Raw genomic sequence first — 21454 nt, forward strand, 5'->3', positions numbered from 1 at the left:
TTCACTTTTCCCCTATCACTTCTATTTAGATGGTGCTATTCACTCACATTAGTCAAAAGAAGGTTTACTTGCTTCAATATAATGCTAAGAATCATGTTTAGATTGTCTTAAGGATTCTTTCTGGCTTTCACACTGGAAAGAACTTATCTTTTCTTTCTTTCCTTGATAGTTTTCCAAATCATCATTTTGGAACTCAAATGAAAAATCTTAAACTGTACCTATTAACACTGAAGAAAAGCTTTTATTTGGAAGGTCTCAGAAGATTTCTAGGATGAATTGATTTGGTGATAACCTTTATCTACTTATGATGAATGTTCAATAAAGGCAGCCTTAGTCAAGAGCAACCAAGGTAGCAGTGACTTCCATGCTTGGTACCAAGCACATGTAGGGGCTTTGTGAAAAAAAAAATGAAAGGAAAACAGACCCATTTTAAGAGATTTCTTTTGCCCTACTGATATCTTGCAGCTTCTCTGATGTTATGTAAGCTTGTATATGTGGAAGTACTTTTGCAAACAGAGATGCTGGTTTATTGTTAATTTCAATAATGATTATTTTAAAATAGCTGTTCTCTCTACTTTTTCCTCTATTAGTAGGAGTGTAAATACCTTTTAAAAAGTAGCAGATATCATATGAATATTAGTGCCTTCTGCTCTTTGAGTTTTCTCTAACCTCTTTCTTTTTCTTCTTATTCTTCCACCCTAGGAGAATATTCATGAAAGAAGATTGTATAAGTGAAATTGTTATTGAGTCTGCACCTAGATGACATAAATATTTCTAAATAATTTTCCTTTAGATGGTTAGTTGAACAATTGGCAAGTTATCAGAATATTTTAGAAGCTGACCTTTCAAAAGAAAGGATGTTCTTGCTGGTTTGGGAAATAGAAAATAGATTTTGTTTTTATGTAAAATGTCAAACTTCAAACTTGCCTAGGGTTTTTCATAGTGGGCTAGGGTCTCTTGATACTTGGTAAGTTAATAAGAAAAAAGTTAGACTCAACTGCCTATTATCAGTTATTTATTCTTAGAAATTTAAACCAAATCCAGTAACCTTTATATGGCACAATCAATTAAAAGACTTTGGAGTGCTATGGAACACTTTGAGGGGTTATTTGCAAGATTTTATAACTGTCATGACCTTATTGGATAGAAAGATAGCATGCTATTTCTAGTGAATAAGCTAAACAAAGCAGTGTAAAAGGTTCTGATGTGGGGATTTGTGCAAAGAAGTGAAGCAAAATTCAAGGTGAGAGATTAGCATCTAAAGCATCCTATTAAAGGTCTGAATTAGGTGCATTTATAGTCTCTTTGGAGAGAAAGAATATAAAGAAGCAGAGAGATACATTAGAAGAGACTGGAGGAAGAAAGAAAAAAATCATCTCCTGAATGTGAGCTCTACTCCTGAATGTAAAAGTTCAACAGCAGGTGAGAAGTCACACCTAGAATTAGGACTAGAATATCCTGGAGTGGGTAAGTGACAGAGAGTGAAACTGAGTCTCTTTAACACTTTTGCATGTAATGCACGCATTGCCCATAGTTAAGGACAATGTAAGGGAGCCTTGTTAAGTGTTTAGACACCCTAACCTTGAAGTCAGGATTCACTGGTAGCCCCAAAATAGCTGGAGCAGGAAGGGAAGTGGAGAGGAAAGAAAGTTACATTTATTAATGCATTCTGGAACATCATTAAATATTTTACATACCTCATTGTGATATCATGTATTAGTTTATCTGATTTAAGTAATGTGATTTTTAAAGAAAATATATTAAAGATCAAAAGTTGCTTGTATCCATTTTGTACTACCTTCCATTACTATATACAATGTTGGTTTTATAGAATTTTCCCATGTAGCACAGAATTTTGTACACTGGTTGGGTTTATTGTTGTTTTTTTTTCCTTCCACTTACCATGGTCATTGTCCCATTACTAATTATTCCTGGACACACTAATATTTAATGACTTCTCTTTTGACAATTATCTTTAAATGACTTGGAGGACAAACTCAGAATTACTCTCAACTTTATATCAGATATTTGTATTCCTTCAAAAACCCTTTTCTTCATCTATAATGCTAGCATTATAGATGACATCTGCTTTCCCTAACACTTTCCTATATTGAGATTTGGGGATCAACATAAGAACTAGCTGATTACATGGCTAAATGGTTTTGTTAACTATGTGGATACAAGTCTGCCTTTGTAGTTGATGATGATAATTTTCAAGAAAAGTAATTTGACCCAGGATATTTGTTTTACTATGCGATAAACAATTTTCTCTGTTTAATATTTCACACTAATTGTGTTCAAGATATGAAATATTTACTCATACACTCAAATTATTTCAGGGCATTTGGTATGATTACATGCAGTAATTTAAAAGGGTGATGCCAATGTGGTAGTTTCTTGTGGTGCCTCAGTCATCTAGAAACTATGATAGCCAAGTCATATTAGCATGATTTTCCTGTCTGGGGTTAATATTGTACCCTATAATGCAGGAAACCAATAAGCCAAGCTTATGAATTAGGCCAGTCAAAAGAATAAAGGCCCATAGATTCCCACTGTAAAATTTTTTTTCTATATAGAAATGTTTAAACTATATTGATACAAAATATATTTACATTTATGATATAGAGAAACATAACTATTCTTATAAACATCATAGGAAACCTACCTAAGGTTTTGCATGTTTTTGACAGATGAGACAATAACAATATTTTCAGGTATGAAAGGAAAGTTTTAAGCCAAACTTTTTTTACCTGGGGAATAATAAATTCCTCAGAGGTGCCAACAGTATAAGGTCCCAGCATCAGTTGGTTTTTAAATATAGAATAGGATTCAATTTTTAGATTTTTCAATGTAATGTGTTTTGTTTCATATTATATAACATCCTAGTATAACTGTAGAGATAAAGTTGGTTAATTTTACTGAGTTCCTGTCTTCCCAACAAAACAAGGTATAGCAAGCAAACAAAAACTACTGCTGAGCTGTCATCAACAAAGTTGTTCTTACAATATAGCAAAAAAGGAAAATGTAATTTTGTCTAGGAGCATCCACTCTTGTAAGTCTATGTTGGACCCTTAACAGTTTTGTCTTTAATAAACACCTTCCCTTTCGTTTTCCTCTCCTTTAAGCTCCTTTTGTAATGAAAAGCAGAGCACCAAGGGAGAATAAGGTTAAAATCAACATAGAAAGGGGTTTACAGAGTCAAGCAAACCAAACTGGTTCAGTTTATGAGCCGGGAAGATGATGCTCTTCCAACAAGATCAACTCACTGATCTTACAAAGCTGAGAAAAAGGCTCCTTGCTGCTTTTCCTGTGGCACAAAATTGAATTTTTAAGTGAAAGAGTAAAATTATCTCAATAAAATTGCTGGCAATCATTTCTCTTTAGATTAAACATGCAAATCCTTATCCCAGTGAGTGTTTTCCTCTTTCAGTTATCAGCACCCACCACAGTACAAATCCCATCTGCTTTTAGGCACAGCAAGTAAGTAGAACAATCAAGAATCTGCATTGCAGGAGGGCTGTAGAATGGCTTGTTTTCTATTGCTGTGGTGTGGAGCAGCCCCCAGCTGGTGGAGACTGCTCAGGGAACATACCCGGACAGAACAGGAGGTGGAGCTCTGCACTAAGGTGAACTCAAGCTACCTCTGCCTTTTCAGATTAGCCTCATTTCTTTATCCTGACAAATTCAGAGACTCTCAGGAAATCAAGGCTAACTAATTCCCCCTGATTATCAGCTCTGAGTTTCAGGATGTGAGATTCAACAAAGCAGTCAGGATATTCTCTGGAAAGAAGCAAATCCCTAACTATAAGGTGTGTGTGTGTGTGTGTGTGTGTGTGTGTGTGAGAGAGAGAGAGAGAGAGAGAGAGAGAGAGAGAGAGAGAGAGAGAGAAAGGGGGTAGGGAAAGGGAAACAACCTTGACCCTCTTTGACTTGGGTGATTGACAGTTAACAGTATCATATAAAGTATCTGCAAATGCAGCCTTAAGACCCTTAAGTCATATTGTTCTACCTACACCCCTTTTGCTTAGAAATTACAAACTTGCCACTGGGCCAGGTCAATTGACTAACTTTGGAGGATGGCCACACACATCCTCTTCCCCTCCTAAACTTGCTCTTTTTTCTTCATATCCCCTATTCGTTTTCCATATTGGTTTGGGGAAGTTGTTTTTCTAAGTCTATATTTTTCTATTCTTTTTCTATTTGAATGGTAGGAATGATTTTTGGAAATTAAAAATCCCCCCCCCCCAATTCACAGAAAGGAAGGAAAAAAGCAGAGCTGTAGATATTACATTTTGTGACAAGATAGTCAAGAGATTAAAAAAAAAAAATTCCTCCCTTAAACAAGTAAGTAGAGTTGCTCAACTCCTCTTGCTGCATTTGGCCCATTAGGATTTTTTAAAAATTACTCACTCATCCATGTATTGAAGTATAACTCTGTTTATGAAAGGTTTCCAGACACCTTATATGAGGCTATTACTGTTCAAGGTGGATATTTGAGAGGATCCCATGGAACACCATACTCTCTGGCTTGGAAATGATACTTAGCAGTTCATCCCCTTTTTTGCACTCCTAGAACTCATTCCTTGATGGGGTAGCAGAAGATCACTAGTTACAAGATAAATGGAGGCAGGTGATACAGGTTAGATCCTCGTTCACAAAATCTTGTCCCAGGTTTCTTAAATTCTAGCAAACGCCTTGTAGAGCAATTACCTGTTTCTAGTCCTGAAGATTTGGACAGCACAAGTCAGCCACTAGGTTTGTGAGCCCCCGAAGCAGACTCTAGGGGGCAGTGCTCTCTTTTCTTTTATTCCTGGTTTAAGGGAGGACCCAAGAGGTTTATCTTTTGAGTCCTGCCAAACAGTAACATAAGCAGGGAAACCTATTTATAATCACTAAAGGGCAATAAGGAGGAGCTATTGTCTTAAATGAAGGTGTTCCATGGAAACAACCAGACCAAATGTGTTTTCATATATTTTCATAAAAGCATTTACAAGTTTGTGTTGTCATGTAAATTGCACAATGCAAAAATCCAAGGCTAAAAACTTCTTGTGAACAGAAGGACTTTTAAAAAAAAGTCAAAATGTAATCTGAATGGCTGACAAGAGAAATTGCAGACAGGCAAGAGGCAGAAGAAAGCAAAGGAGGATGAGGAAAATGCTAGAAGGAGCTCAGGGTTGCAGAGTGTGAAATACTAAGTTTGGGGGTGTGGAGGAAGATGCTTTTGAAGTGCTTCCTTTGCTAACTGAAGCTCACCCTAATTCTGTAAGTGATAGGGGCACGGTAAATGGTTTGCAGACTTATTCTCAAGTTCTTCCTATTGGAGAGAAGAACAAGGGGGTTAGCATTCCAGTGCATCTTGGGGTATGAAAGATTGTTGGGGTGGGTGAGGATAACATGTGGGTGGGAGTTTTTTAAAGGAGAATTTGAAGCCATTGGACCATATTTTTCCAAAAAGTGTTTCCAATGTTTTCTAATTATGGTGAATTTGCTGTGGAAATAAGTATATACTTCATTAGATATTTTGAATGACGTGACATATCTGATCTATGGTAAGCCAAAACTCGGTTTCTTACTTTGAATAACATGTTGTGTTTTTGGAAAGGAATAATGCAAGGTACCCATTATGAATGAATGTGCATGACATAATATCTGCATATAAACAAGTCTATCAGTAATGTATATGTTATTTATATGTGATTCCGTGGCAGGGCTGGTGATGAGGAACTCCCTTCAGGACATTTGGACTGTTCAGTTTCAGTTGATGACATTCCTTGGTGCTGATAGACAGTAACATGGAAAACAAGATTATCTCTGGTTGCAATTCACTTAATTTATGTGGAAAAAAAATAGAGCAACAGAATCTGTGAATCCAGACAAAAGCTTTAAAGGGCCTTCAATGTAATGCATTTTAATATTATGTTTTTGAATTATTGAAATATGAGCTATTTTCTATTTAATTTCTAGTGGAAATAATGCTCACATGTATGGTTAATTTGGACTTAATAGGAAAAAAAAACAAGTAACTTTTTTTCTGACACGTTTCTTTTTACAGTAAGGTAATTTATAATTATTTCCATTTAAGTTGGCTGCAAAAAACACATAATTAATCAGAATGTCTATATTGGCCTGCTATTTCACAAATTTATGTTCCATTATGACTCCTTTAGTAATTCTATTTAAATTTTAACAACACAATGAAAGAGTTTCTGTTCAAAATGGGTTTAAAATACTATTCTTTTTCCTGTCATCTTGTAGAGGGAGTGATAATGCCAGTTGCTTTTTAGTAGGAGATCTGAAAGTTACGATGAAACCTCTGTTCATTTGCCCATGAAGATTTACTCCACTAGTTTGCCTTAAGCATATAAATTTAGTCTTACTAAATGTGTGTTGCTTGGGGAGAAACTGGAGAAGGGTGATTGTGTTTCCATTATGGCTGCCCTTACAGCCAAATCCAGTCACAAGTGAAAAAGTATGTTCCTCCAAAAGCTTTCTGGAAGGAAAAAGTATAAATATTCATGACATATCATAAATGTGTAATAAGAATGATAGCTTTTTTTCAAAGAGTCTGAGGGGTCTTGAAATTTATCAAGTTCAATAATTTCTTCTTACATATGAGGAAATTAAAGTGCCAAAGGATTAAGTCACTTCCTTGGGATCACCCAGATAGTCCACAGTTGAGCCAGGACTATAATATATTGGAACATGTGTTTTGTTTGGTTGGTGGGTTTGGAATTGTTATAAAACAAATCTAAGGACTTGGTTAGCTTTCCTCAAAAACCATATCTCAGTTCTCACTGAGATACTAATCTGCCTCATAGTAAAAGTGGAGGTGAATTTCTTCAATCACAGAAATATGTTGTTTTGCAACTCTTATAAAATTCAGTTTATTTTTCTGTTAATCTCACTAGGACTTGCTATGAAAGGCTGCATCTCCTAACCTAAGTGTAATCTACAGAACTGTGTATTTCTGGAGTTCAGTAGTTATTCTGTTCCAAAGAGGGTTACTCTAGTCCTCAACAAAATGTCAAGGCCTTTAAAAAAATTATTTGGCATCCTAAGCCTAATACCTTCAAGTATACAGTGGTGTGTACCAAATACTTCCCCCTTTTTCTTAAGGAATAATGAAATACAACAATATGACCTTATGTCAAATTTCACAGTGCTATTATTTATGATACTGAAAAAGTTAACCAAAAAAAATACAAAAAATGGACAATGTATTTCTAAAATGTGGTAAAATGCATTTGATGAAACATTGGACAGACCTTAAAATTTGTATAATAACACCAGAAAATGCAAGCATTTATTGCGCGCGCGCGCGAGAGAGAGAGAGAGAGAGAGAGAGAGAGAGAGAGAGAGAGAGAAGGAACTAAGTAGGACAGGATATTAGATGTGGTATCCCTGATGATAAAAAAGACTAAGAAATTAAATTTGTTTCTAATATATTTTCTGCATGTTTGGATTTTTCTACCTGGAACATACTTAATTTTATAATCCATAAATAGCTTAGTGAAAAATGGAGGGAAATGGCAGGAGAGCCTTTTAAAGGCTACAGTAGAAAGTGACATGGAAAAGGAAAAATGAGTGTCAGAAAATGTTGTGCTTCTCATTTTAGGGGGCTGGAGGACCTAGCATAAAGTCATTTAAGCTCTCAATATTGCTGCTACTTGTGAATTCTGCTCTCGTTTTTAATTCATGGGAAAAAATTAGATTTTTATTACTCACTGTCAACTTCTCATTTTCTGGTCTGTCACCTTGACCCTTCTGACATCTTCCTCCTTTCTTTCCACTACATTTCTCTTAGGATTCAGAAACAAACTTGACTGAGGTCTGGTTAGAGACTTCAGGCACTTGGGCATTCCATTTTGAAAACATTAAATCTCACCGTAGGAAGACATTTATTCTGATCAAACTCTAAAAAAAAAAAAAAAAAAAAGAAAGTGAAATCAAACCCTTCCTGGTGTGTATTTTTAATTCCATGACAAAATATGTTAGTTCTTTCTATTTCAGCCTACTAATAAGGAAATCTTAGGAAACCATTTTCCCTTACCAATATTATTTTTAGATAATTAATTATATCAGAATATTAATGTTTCATGGGTGATTCTTAAGGACTGGCTTTTCTGCACATTAAACTTCATTTCTCACAGTTCTGGTGATTTTTTTGATTTTTTTTCTCTATAACTTTGCATGGATGACACCCCCAAATCCAAACACTTGGAACATATCATAAATTAGATAAAGAAAAAACTTCTCTGGTAAAGCCAACAGTATACAACATAGGTTTTGTGGGCCTCCACTCTCTTTTGTAACTGCCCGTATCTGGGAACTGTAGCCTAAAAGCAGTAGATAGAAAACTGTGATTTAAAAGCATATATACTACATAAATATACAGTCATAGTTGTTTTCAAATAAAACATTGTGGACACTGAAATTTGAGTTTTACCTGATTTCCCCATATTAAGAAATATTAATCTTCTTTTAATATTTTTTCACCATTGACAATTATAAGAACCATTGTTAACTTGAGACTATAAGACAAAACAAAACAAACAAACAACAACAACAACAACAAAAAAAAACCCCAGCAGATAGGAATTAGTTACCTAGCCCACTTTTCCTAACCTCCCACCATATATCAAGTGGGAACACACTAAGTGATGGAAAAACATCAGGTTTCTGCTGAGGATAAGCCTTCATCCTGGCCCTCCACTGGCATTCTTTGGACCCTTTGCTTCATTGTTACATGAATATGAACATATTCTCCTAAATCTATCATCTAAACTTTACTGTGTGTGAGATGTTGACCAAAAAAAAAAAAAAAATTGGTATCAATTCTTTACAGTTCCTCCTCTTAAGAGATGGAAAAGGGAGAGAATACTCAAGCAAGCGGCCAACAGACTATGGCAAAAGCCACTTTGTTCCAATTTAGCCTGGCCCTTTGCCAGCTTCTGCTCTCACTCATGGAATCCTACTGGGAATATCACTGTATACCTTCCTGGAAGATGAGAAACCTCTTGACAAGTTCATCAACCCATGAGAAGTTTAGGGGTCAGAAGTCCAAGTCAAACAAATCTGTCAAGGATGAGATACATTTCAGGTTCTAGAATGAGAGCAGGGGACAGCCCAGATGGCCCATTAGCCAATAAACAGGAATTTTGAGGAAAGAGAGATGGAAAATATTTTTTAAAAAGTTACAAAAGAATTTCTGTATAAGGACACCCATCTCCTGGTTGAAGAGGTCCACTGAGTGACCAAAGTCATGATGGCAATTATATCCCCACTTATATACATCCAATCATTCAGAAATATGAGGATAATAGAAACCATATGAAGGATTTGGACAGCAGAAAATAGTTATTAGCAAAAGAACAAAAGACACCAATGGAATTGAACTTATCAGCAACATTACATGAAGTCTGACAACATCAATCAATGTTCTACGAGAAAATGTTTTATCCTAAAATGCAGGTGAATTCTCAGTGAATTATGCAGGTATACTGCAGACATTTTTTTCACATTGCCTGAGGATATGCACAAGTAAAACAGGAAAGAGAAAGAGGTGGGATTTAGGATTGGATCCAATCAGAAAAGTGATGAAAGGAAGTCCCACATGTCAACAAGGCAGCAAACCCAAAATAACTAGGCCAATATTAAAGAAGGAGTCCTGGAATTTCCAGGAAGGATTTTTTTTCCTAGGAAATTAAGGGAATCTCTACTTCTCTATGTAGGTGATAGAATTTTACTAGTATGGGGAAAAGTAGAACACTACAAGAAACCTCATCTACCCTTATGATCTAGTTTCAATAATTAACATGTGGCCAATCTTTGCTACATTTTCACGTATGTCTTGTCAGGAAATTAATTGATAATATCTAAAATATGGAAAACAGTATATTATTTACATATTGAGATAATTAGCTGAATGCTAAGCTATGATTTAAAAACTGGTTGCCATCAGAAAAAAAATATTAAAAAATCAGAAGGGAAAAAACAATATTGTTTTCATTATATGCCCTGGAACATTTACTATTTTAAGAACAATTATATGTATGGTTGAGGAAAACTTATATAGCAATTAAGATATAATTAGTATAATTATAAATATAAAATATAATGAATGAAAACCAAGTCAGTTTTGCAATTTATTCCAATTAGTGATAAGGAAATTGAAGTAGTAAAACATCAAGTGATTTTTTTTACAGTAGCAATTTAGAAAGTTAGAGGCATGACATGCCATAAACAGATTTCAAACTAGTGGTCAATAATCACAACATCATCCCATTATTTGAGAGGAATGATATAGCCAATCTTATTGCTAGGGATTTTTCTTGAGTTTTGTGAGACAGTATAAAAAGAAGATAAGCAATTATTTACAAGTTTGGCAAATACCTGGTTATATTACAAACTTCATGATGTACAGAATATCCAACACACATACTCGGTGAAGAAATAGTATTCAATGTTTTTTTCCCAGCATTGAGGATTGAACTCAGTAGTGTTCTATCAGTGAGCTACATTCCCTAAATTGCCCAGGTTGGCCTTGAACTTGGAGTTCTTCTGCCCCAGCCTCCTGAGTAGCTAGGATTACAGGTATGTGCCATCATGTACAATTATTCAACATATTTTCAGGTAATTTTCTAGTTATTAAAAAAATTACCATAAAAAAGATAGTCCTTTATCTCTTGAAAAGCAGCTGTATAGCAAGTTTCATTCAATTTTATGAAGATTAAAAGTTTGAACAAGAGAAGACTCATTAAAAACTATCAACTATCAGTGGATTTTTGTTTCAATATCAGAAATTTTTACAAATCATATTGAAACCAGAGAACTCTGAATTTTGTATCCTTGACATGGTATCTTAGGTGGGATTTTTTTTTAAAGCAAGAACTAAGACAAGAATTATTGTTGAAGTGATAAAATGAAAGATATGTTCAGAAGAAAGAAAGGAAAGAAAACAGGACAGGGAAGCTAAGAACCAAGTGATATTAGCAAGAGTCTAGATTCTTTTTGCTCATGGGGAGTTCTAGTAGAAGCAGGAATTGTGCCAAAGTTCATCCCACCCAGAGTCAAGCATACTGGGGTCTCTTTTATACTCTTAGGGACTCCTTGGTGAGGCCAGGGGCTGAAGTTTTAGACCAGAGAAAGGAGGAAGTATGAGCCTTTATCAGCCAAAATTCAGAGCTTCAGGAGGATAAGTGCAATAATCTAAGTGGGAGCTGAGTGGGTCACTGATAGCATCCACTGACACTGGCTTCTAGGAACAAGAGATTTCTAATCAAACTAACTGAATACAAAGTTAACTAAGGCTACATTTGAGCACTGCTAACACTGTTGTTTTCCTGGGAGTTTATACATCGTGCTCCTACTTTTAGAAGACCACTAATAATACCACATTCTCCATATGGATTATTCATAGAGCTGAACAAAATATTACTTTAAAAAATAAATGATTTCCCATAATGAGGTTGCACAAATAAGTTTATTTCTATGAGTCTTCCCCGCCCTCCTTTTTAAAAATATTGTTTGCATGTAAGGTTTGCAACATATCATTGAATACATATAGACAGTAAAGTGGCTACTATAGTGAGTGAGGTTAACATATATCATCTCACAGTTACTCTTTTGTCACAAAAATCTAGTTATGTAATGAAAATCCCTAATACAATTTTAAAAACATTATTCCTCATTGTAAATTGAATGTTTATATTTGTTCATCCTACACATGTGCATGTGCTATTTTGTATCCATCGGCCAACTAGATCTTAATTTAAACTAGTTCTTAATTTACTCTTTGTCTACCCCCTGTAGAAATGAGGACTCTCAGTCGATGCAAGTACTCAGCACTGTTCCTGGCCTAAAGTGAATAGAATCCAAATAGTTAGCTCTAAAAATAACAGGTTTAATATGGTATTAGCCCAAATCTTCATTTATTAGTGAGTTCCCTGGATAAAAAAAAAAAAAAAAGAAAAAAAAAACTTGGGGGACTAGGCTGAGGAAAGCTGATTTGGGATATTGTGTCACTAAAATTCATCCGCTAGGAAGTGGAAAGAAGATAAAAACTCATGTTTTCATAATTGTAAGGTTTATTGAATCCCAATCAATATATAACAAACTGAATACACTAATTGCATCATTTAGTATATTTTGGATTTTGAATATGAAACCAAGACAAATAAAATCAGGATCACATCAAGTCAATAACTGTATCCATTACTCCAAAGAGTTTACTTATACCCACTTGTCATTCCATCCCATGCCTTCCTGTGTCTCCTAGAAATACAGCTGACCTGCCTTGTATCAGTATATATCATTTTCATTTTCTACAATTTTGTAACTGACCTGCCTTGTATCAGTATATATCATTTTCATTTTCTACAATTTTGTAAAAGTGACATTGTACAGTATGAATTTTTTTTTTATTTTGTTTTTTGGGTTTTTTGTTTTTTGGTTTGGCTTCTTTCTCTCAGTATAATTAGTTTAAGATTTCTCTGACAAGCTGGGTATGGGGGTGCAGGCCTACAATTCCATCAGCTTGGGAGGCTGAGACATGAGGATGGCAAATTCAAAGCCAGCCTCAGCAACTCAGCACAACTCTAATGAACTTAGTCAGACTCTGTCTCATAATAAAAAAATAAAAAGGGTTGGGATGTGGCTCCGTGGTTAAGCACCCCTAGGTTAAATTCCCAGTAAGCCCCCAAAATATTTTTCTGACATTGTTACATGTATCAACAATTAATTTAATTTTCATTACTAAATAACATTCTATTTTATACCAAAATTTATTTCTCTGTTTTCTTATTGAGAGGTGCTTCATGCTATTTCCAGATTTGGGCTATTAGAAATAGTTTCCTGATGGCCACTGAGTGGAAGGTGGCATTCCAGTTGCTCCATGGTTCAGGAGTCAAGCAACAGGAATACTGCTTCTCAGCAGGGTGGTTGAAAGAGGGAATTAACTGAAAATATCCAACAGAGACTCCTAGAGATTCAGAAATTGGGTGCCTTTAACAAAGTGCAAGAAAGTGTACATTGGAACCAAACGAGTTATTGGGACTAGTCTCCACAGAGCAGAGGAGTAACACAAGCAGAGAAAGAGAAACAGAATAGACCTATTTGGCATGGAAAAACCAGTAGAACAGAAAAGCAGTCTGAACTTAGCTGATGGGGAGGCTGCACAGGGAAGTGATATTTGAAGAGTGCTTTGTTTCTCAAGTGGCAAATGTGGAACTGAAGCAGGGGCTACGTGGAGGAGGCCCTGCTGCAGTTTGAAGATCACAGCAAATACTGTCATACACTTGGTGCAAAAGCCTACTGTGTGGCCCAAAATATACCTAGCAGAATGTGAGTGAAACAGTCACAGAGAAGATTCTACCCAGGGGAATTCAAGTCAGATATGAAGGGGAATGAAACTCACTTTCTTTTGATTCTGATTAAAGACCAGCTAAGGAGGCAGGCATGATGATTACACTCAGGGTCTGAGCCTAAGAGGGCTGTATTTGTGTAATGCAGAGTGTTATGGACCTGTGGAGAGTTAGCTTCCCCGCCCTTTTGAGAACATTTGGGAGGCTCCTGAGACCCAAATTCCCAGCAGAGAACATATTTTTGGACACAAAGCAAGTTTTAACAAATTTAAAAAAAAAATAGCATGATTCCTTGTACATTACCTAATCACAATGGAATGAAATTAGAAATTAGTACCAACACACACACACACACACACACACACACACACACATGCTATATGAACACATGTAGATGAACAATATACTTTTGAATGATGAATAGGTGGTAAGAGAAATCCTGGTAGAAACTAAAAAATTCTTAGAACCAAACAAAAGTAGTGATGATACCACAACCTCTAGGACACTGTGAAGGCAGTTCTAAGAGGAAAATTTATATGAGTGCTTACATAAGAAAATCAGAGATATCCCAAATAACCTACCAAATTCTGCCATGCGACCAGTGCTGGCTTCATGAAAGAAGGTTTGATTCATGAGAAATTGCTAGGGAGTTTTAAATTAAAGAGACAAGACTCTTATTACCTTTAATACCAGCTCCCCTAGCTCCAGCCTCCAGCCACCTAATGCAGTTTACAGAATAGACTAGAGAGAGAGAGAGAGAGAGAGAGAGAGAGAGAGAGAGAGAGAGAGAGAGAGAGAGAGAACATGCCAGGGAATGGGCTTTTATTGGGGAGTAAAAAATTCCAGGGAAAATCCCATCCAGTGAAGGTTAAGGGGGAGCAGCTTCCCAAGGTCAGGGGCGACGATTGGGTCTTCGGGGCAGTGGCCAGACACACCTCTGCACTGACAAGCCCTCCGACCTGGGAAAGGGTGGGGAAAGCTCTAACACAGCTGTGTCTAAGCGCCTCTCACCCAGCCAGGGAGGTAACTCAAATCTCATGCGAGGATGGCCTCGCACACCAAATGATGCATCTTAAGGCCCTTGAAAAACAAGAAAATGAAACCAATTCCAAAACCAGTAGAAGGAAGGAAATAGTTAAGATTAGAACCAAAGCAATGAAATAAAGAATAGAAAAAATTCAAAGTATCAATGAAACAGAGTTGGTTCTTTGAAAATATAAATAAGATTGATGAACCCTTAGCCAAATTAACCTAATGAAAAAGAGAGAAAACTCAATTAGTAAAATCAGAAGTTAAAAAAAAAGGAGAAATCACCATATACATCACAGAAATCCAGAGGATCATGAGGGATTATTTCTAAAACATATACTCCAATGAATTGGTAAACCAAATAAAAATGGATACATTTCTAGACATACTTGACCTACCAAAATTGAATTGAAAGGGTGTAGAAAACCTAAACAGACCAATATCCAGCAATGAAATAGAAGCAGAAATAAAAACTTTTCCAACAAAGAAAATCTCAGGATCAGATAGATTCTAAGCTGAGTTTTACTAGAACTTTAAGGAAAAACTAATAGCAATGCTCCTCAAATTATTCCATGAATCAGGAAGGAATAGAACACTTCTAAGTTCATTCTCTGAAGCCAGTATCACATTCATATCAAAACCAAATAAGGGCATGTTAAGGAAAGAAAACTGCAGACACGTATCCTTGATGAAATTAGATGCAAAAATCCTCAATAAAATATTAGTAAGTGATATTAAATGACATATTAAGAAGACTGTATGTCATGACCAAGTTGGTTTTATTCCAGGATTTCAAGGATGACTTAACATATACAGATCAACAAATGCAATTCACCACATGAATAGAATTAAGAACAAAAATCACATCGTCTATTCAAAAGCTGTAGAGAACATTTTTGACAAAATTCAGCACTGATTCATGATAAAAACACTGAATAAACAAGGGACAGAGACAAATTTCCTTAGCGTACATAATAAAAGCTATTTATGAAAAACCCAAAACCAAAATCATAGTGAAGGAGGAAAAAACTGAAAGAATTTCCTTGAAAATCTAGGAAAAGACAAAGGTGCCCACTCCTACCACTACTATTCAATATAGTACTAGAAAGTCTGGCCAGAGCAATTAGGCAAGTGAAGGAAATAAAAGGGAAGAAATAAAATTATCACTCACTTTATGACTCATTTTTGTAGCAGGAAGGAGCCCAATAGCACATAATTTCAAGATTTCATCATGCTCTTCAGAACAGTGTGGCATTTAAAACTTATGAATTGTTCATTTCTGAAATCTTCCATTTACTCCTTTCCGACACTCATTGACCATGGGTAGCCATATCTGTAGAAAGTGAAAGTTGATGTGGGGTGGAGAACTATTTTACTTCAGCTTAAAAGAATAATGTGAGGTGCCAAGAAAGGATATTGGGTAAAACCTGTGGCAAGTAGGTCTTGAGAGTTTTAAAACTAGATATGAAAAATATTTCAGTGAGTTTGAATGGACATTTAGAAGACTATATTTTTTACTTAAACCTTGGAAACTGATTATGACAGAATTAGCAATAAACTTAGTTTTATTCAGTTTTTTTTTCATGCTGTGACCGAAATACCTGATGAGAACAATTGGAAGAGGAAATGTTTATTAAATCCTGGTTTCAGAGTTCTCAGTCCATAGATGACTGACTCCATTGTTCTGGGCTCCCAATGAGGAGGACATCACTGTGGAGGGTTGTAGTGGAAGAAAGCAGCTCAGGACATGAAAACAGGAAGCAGTGAGCAACAGATTTCCCTCACCATGGACAAAGTATATACCCCTAAACATGCCTCCAATGACCCACCTCCTCAGGTCACATCCTACCTGCCTATAGTTACCATGCAGTTCATACCTATCAATGGATCAATGCACTGATTAGGTTAAAGCTCTCATAACCCAATCATTTCACCTCTACATTTTCTTGCATTGTCTCATATATGAACTTTTGGGGGACACCTCATGTCTGAACTGTGACAAACTTATAGCATATATTTGATGCCTACTCAAGTGATATTAATTGAGCAAAAGTAAAAAAAAAAAACAGAATGTTGTCTTTAACTTTTATATGAGCCATTGGAAGAAGAACAATGGCTTAGCAATGGTAGATAGCTATTTAGTGATAGAATTTATGTTGAACAAAAGAACTGTGCTTCTTACTACCTAGGTTGTGCTTATTAGGTATGGATGCCTGTATCATGCCCAACTTTCTAATGCAAATAATGCTAACATTTAAATAGTAGTATCCAAGCATCCTTACATAGGTACAGTTTATGTGACTAATATTTATTTGGCATTTGCCTTTATGCTTGCATGGTAGAGCTTTGTTTTTCTCCCAAAAAGGTGTCATTACTTTAAAATACCTTGAATTTATTGGAGGAGGTATCAAATTTAGTGTAACTTTTTAAAAATTATAAAGTAATTTTGGAGGTCCTACTAAAAGGGATAACTTAAATATTCTCCTATGTAATCACAACATTTAATTGGGTTTTTACAAATCAACTTTGATATGTAGATAAGATGGGCATCTGGGAATAATTCTTACATAAACATATACATCTTCATGTCACGAATCTGCAGAAAATGAGGCAAAAAATGAATCATGTGCTCAAAAATGACCAGTGACATTTATGGGTGTAGTCCCCCCAACTTCTCTATGTGACATCAAGGAAATCCATCCAGTTGAAGATTGCTTTGCTATGATATGCAGCCCACCATGAGACACTGTTCAGAAATTCTTGCATGTTTTCATATTTAAGAGAATTTATGGAAAGTTAATAGGGAAAAAAGAATTAAGAATAGAAATATGTATACCAGACTAGAGGAGATTTTAAAACCTTGTTCTCATTACTTGTAACCATAATCCCACTAGAATAAGTATGAAGATGTGAAACTAAAAGTTCTATTTTTTTTTTACCTGAATGCACTGTTTTTTGTTTTTTCTCATTTTGCATGGTGTCATATTTACATGGGACTTTAAAAACTTATCTTTTGTTAATTCACAATAATTTATAACAAAATCTATATCAGATTGAAACATAATAAGTTGTCAATAGTAGACCTAGTTGAAAAACAAAAGTGGCAATTTCATACAGTTCAAGCTACTACTAAAAATACTGAGCAAATTGTATAGATGTTAATGCACTACAAGATCCAAAGCAAACGAACCAATAAAAACTCTTGATTATTTAACAATTAAGTTTTCCTGAACTTAGAATAAGCTATGTATTTTCTAGCGCTAGAGTGAATAAGAACCTAACACACAAATGTGATCCTGTTAGGATTTATAATGTAATAGCACCAAATTTATGGATTAAATTAAAGAATAGTTGGCATGTTTATATAAGGAGTATTTTTATTCATCTGCATGATTTATCGCTCTATTTAAACACTTCTCAATAGTTTTATATCCTCAACAAAGGTCTTATGCTTCATTTGCTAAATGCATTTCTCAGTACCTTATTTCTTTAATGTTTTAGTAAAGGGTAATATTTAAATATCATATTTTCAAATTTTTTGTTTCTGGATCATATTTAAAAAATCAATACTTTTATTGTCTTTTTGTCACCATAATTTTCCAAGTTTTAATTAATTGCATTTATTTGTTAAGTAGACTCATTGTTCTTTAGATGTGTAAAATTACAATATATCTTTATGATAAAAGCATATGTTTTACCTTTACATCCTTACATATTTTGTTTATTACTTTATTAAGTAACCATGTGTTTATTTTACTGAGATTATTTTTACTATATTTATTATATATTTTTGAACAGAACCTCTTTGGGCAAGTCAATTATTTCTGTTGGAGTTCAAAAGATTCTTAACTTCTCTTCTCAGCAGTTTTAGGTGGGGTCATCTGGAGTGTGATGCTCCACCCTCTGGATTGCCAGAGTTCCTGGAGGCAGGGTTTAGGCTTAGGTAGATTCCAGGCTCTTCATTGAAGACCAATTAACTGGAGATTTTAAATCAGCACACCTCCTGGGCCCTGTAATTTCTTGTCCCCCCTGGAAGACTGTATCTAAGGATCTCCTCTGGATTCCACTCATGTGGTAGAGAGCCGATTCTTAGTCCCCTACATCACCTGCAGACCCCATGTTTCCTGTCTTGGGTTCAGTCTCCAATCTCTCCCACCCCACTTTTCTGAGTTCCCAGCCAGAGGCAACTTTCCCAGCCATTCCTGCAAGAAGCTGGATTGGAGGGGGAACGGTAGAGCTGGGTGGGTTTTCATGACCAGTTCTCCCCTGTGTAAAACTCTCTCCGTGTTTGATTTTCCCCTGGTCACTCAAGCACACTCTGTGTTGTGCAGTGTGGTATTTAGTAGGACTGTATTTCCAGCCAAACTCAGGTTTGACAGGAATCTGCTCCCTCAGTGGCCAGACTGCAAAATGGTTCCTTCCTTTGTCCTCCACATATCTTCTGGAGAGATAGTGGCCTCTTTCAAGCACAAGGATATTGTGCAGCACGTCTCTCAGGTTTGTTGGGCAATGTCTTTGATCTCTAAACACTCTGTACCCAGATATGCCTCAGGCCTCCCCAAAATATGGGTTCCTTTAGTTCACTTATCCCTCCACTTTGCTCTTGGAGGAACCACTTGTGCTTCCAACTTGGCCTTGGAAGCTGCCATGCTGCTGTGGATTTCTTCCTTATTTTATTATATCCAACCTCCTGAGTCCCTGATCTGCTTTGAATGTCCAGTTTTAAATTCCAGTTAAGTTCCCCCACCCCTGCTTTGTTTTTGTTGTTGACCCACATTGTGGAGAAGCTGCCTCTCTGATTTCTTGGTTTCACATCATGGAGCAGCCAGGAAGGTGACCTTCTCTATTCTACCATCTTGTAAAACACTTTATTGGATATTCTGAACTTGCTTACATTTAGATATATGCATATATGTAGAACATAGAAAGAAAGGAAGGATGGAAGGATGGCTGAAGAAATAATTTTTCAGTTATGTAATACCTAACAACCAAATGTAGTTTCTGAACATCATTTTGTGCCAAAGGGACAAAGGCTCCTTGAAGAAATGAACAATGAATTCTGGAGCTGAGTCGGAAACAATATAAGTGGGGGATATCTCATTGCTCTCATTGACTGAACTTGGTCTCCCTGAGAGTTGACAGGTACTATTCCTGAGCACTTTATAGTTGTCAAAAGCTATACTAATACCATACTAAGTTCTTTACTGCCTTTATTCTACAGTATGGATCTTTAATTCTGACTTATTGGATATAGAAGTGAAGATTGAAAAGATGCTTGTGAAGTCAAAGACCACACCACTCACTGGAATCTCATGCAAGAGACTTATTGTCTGTAACACAAGGCAAACTGACAAGGCTGTCCCTCCCAGGGGAGCGTCAACCAGTCACACTCACAGAGCAGGTTTATAGCCTGCAAGAGGAATTTCATAAACTGCTTAGGAGTTGCATCATAAGCTGGAGTGGGGTTGAACAAGTAGGCACTTGTTCTTATGGTAAGTTAAGCAGCATTGCCTCAGAATTGCCTCTAGATAAAATGGCTCCCAAAATAACATGGCGAATCTGATGCCAATATTGATCTGATGCCAATGTTGATCTGATGCCAATAAAGATCACATAAGCAAAGTAACTTTCTCATACAGATAATAAACTGAGGAGACCACAATTCAAATACAGGCCCATGATTTTGGTCAATAGACTTGTTTGGAAGTTATCTATTGTTTGATGTTAGATGCAGTTTCCATTCACAATAACTCTGTGGTGTCCATGGTCTTTCATCTTCCATTTATATTAAAATCATGGTCTTCATTCTGTTCAGATAAAAGAACTGTGCATAAAGGAGAAAAAAGTTCTTTTCTCACCCATTGCAAGGTTCCTGAGTACCGCCCTTATAACAAAGGTCAGAATGACCACAGAAAATCATACACATTCATTTAATACACGTTTTACATGACACAGGATTCTTCAGAAAGGAAGACCTGAAGACCCAAGGAAAATTGTGCGTTGTTCTGCTTAGGTGGGATGAAGAAGAGACAGTTGTCTAGAAGTATGATTGGACAAAAACAGGGCATGAGCTAATGGTAAAAAGCTGGGAGGAACATACAATTTGCTCAGATTCTTCTCTGGCCCTGCTGTCATTGCTTTCTCCTGGGCATGGGGCAAGACAGCATTCACAAGAGGGGGTTGGGGGAGGCGGGACGAAGCAGGTCACAGAGTGATCTTCCTAGGTATTATGACCTTTGCAGGGAAAAGCTCAGAAGGTCAGAGAGAGCCTCCAGCTTTTGCTGTTTTCTCAAAAGCCAAGGAGTCACATCAGACCTAGTGTTCCCTGTCTCCATCAAAAGAAGAGGTGATAATGAGCTCAAAACAGTTGCTAGATTTATTTTTCTGAACTTTGAAATTTCTCGAAGGTTGCTGCTTTCTCAACCACCACACACTGGAATGCCCTCAAACAAGCAACCTATCCTCAATCTGACATAAGCCCCCCCTGTTCAAATCGAGCTCAAATAACTTTTTCACCATTAAACTCTCTTAATTACTGCAAGAAAAAATTTTTCTTCCTACACTCCTTCCAAGAATTCTGTTTACACTCTTAAAATGTATTCCTCCTTGCTTCATAGTTGGCCAGAACCTGTTTCCACAACATCATGATTGGATAGTTTATGGCTATGTCTTTTCCTCTTCATGTCCCTTATAGAACAGAGCATAGTACCTTCTTCAAGAAATGAAATCCAGAATATAATGGATTTATATTATATATATATAATATAAATATAATATAATAAATATAATATAATATAATATAAAAGCATAGTTCTGCTTTTCTGAGAAAAGTCATCACCTCTCAGGGGACTAATGCCTGATGTTTTGTTTATTCCCTACTCACGTGTTTTTCTCCACATTATCTTCTCTATCACACTCTGAATATCTGTTTTTGTTGTCATTCCCCAAGTCTTTCTGAAACACTCACTTATCACAGCATCCTTTTCAAACATCCTCACATGCTTTTCCTGACCTTGTTGAATGAATGCTTTCAGTTGACTTGTTTTCATCTGCCCCTTATCTCT

This window comes from Marmota monax, unplaced genomic scaffold (genome assembly GCF_021218885.2).
Source record: "Marmota monax isolate L192 unplaced genomic scaffold, Marmota_monax_Labrador192_F-V1.1 WCK01_AAM20220418_F8-fsc00021, whole genome shotgun sequence".
NCBI lineage: Eukaryota > Metazoa > Chordata > Mammalia > Rodentia > Sciuridae > Marmota > Marmota monax.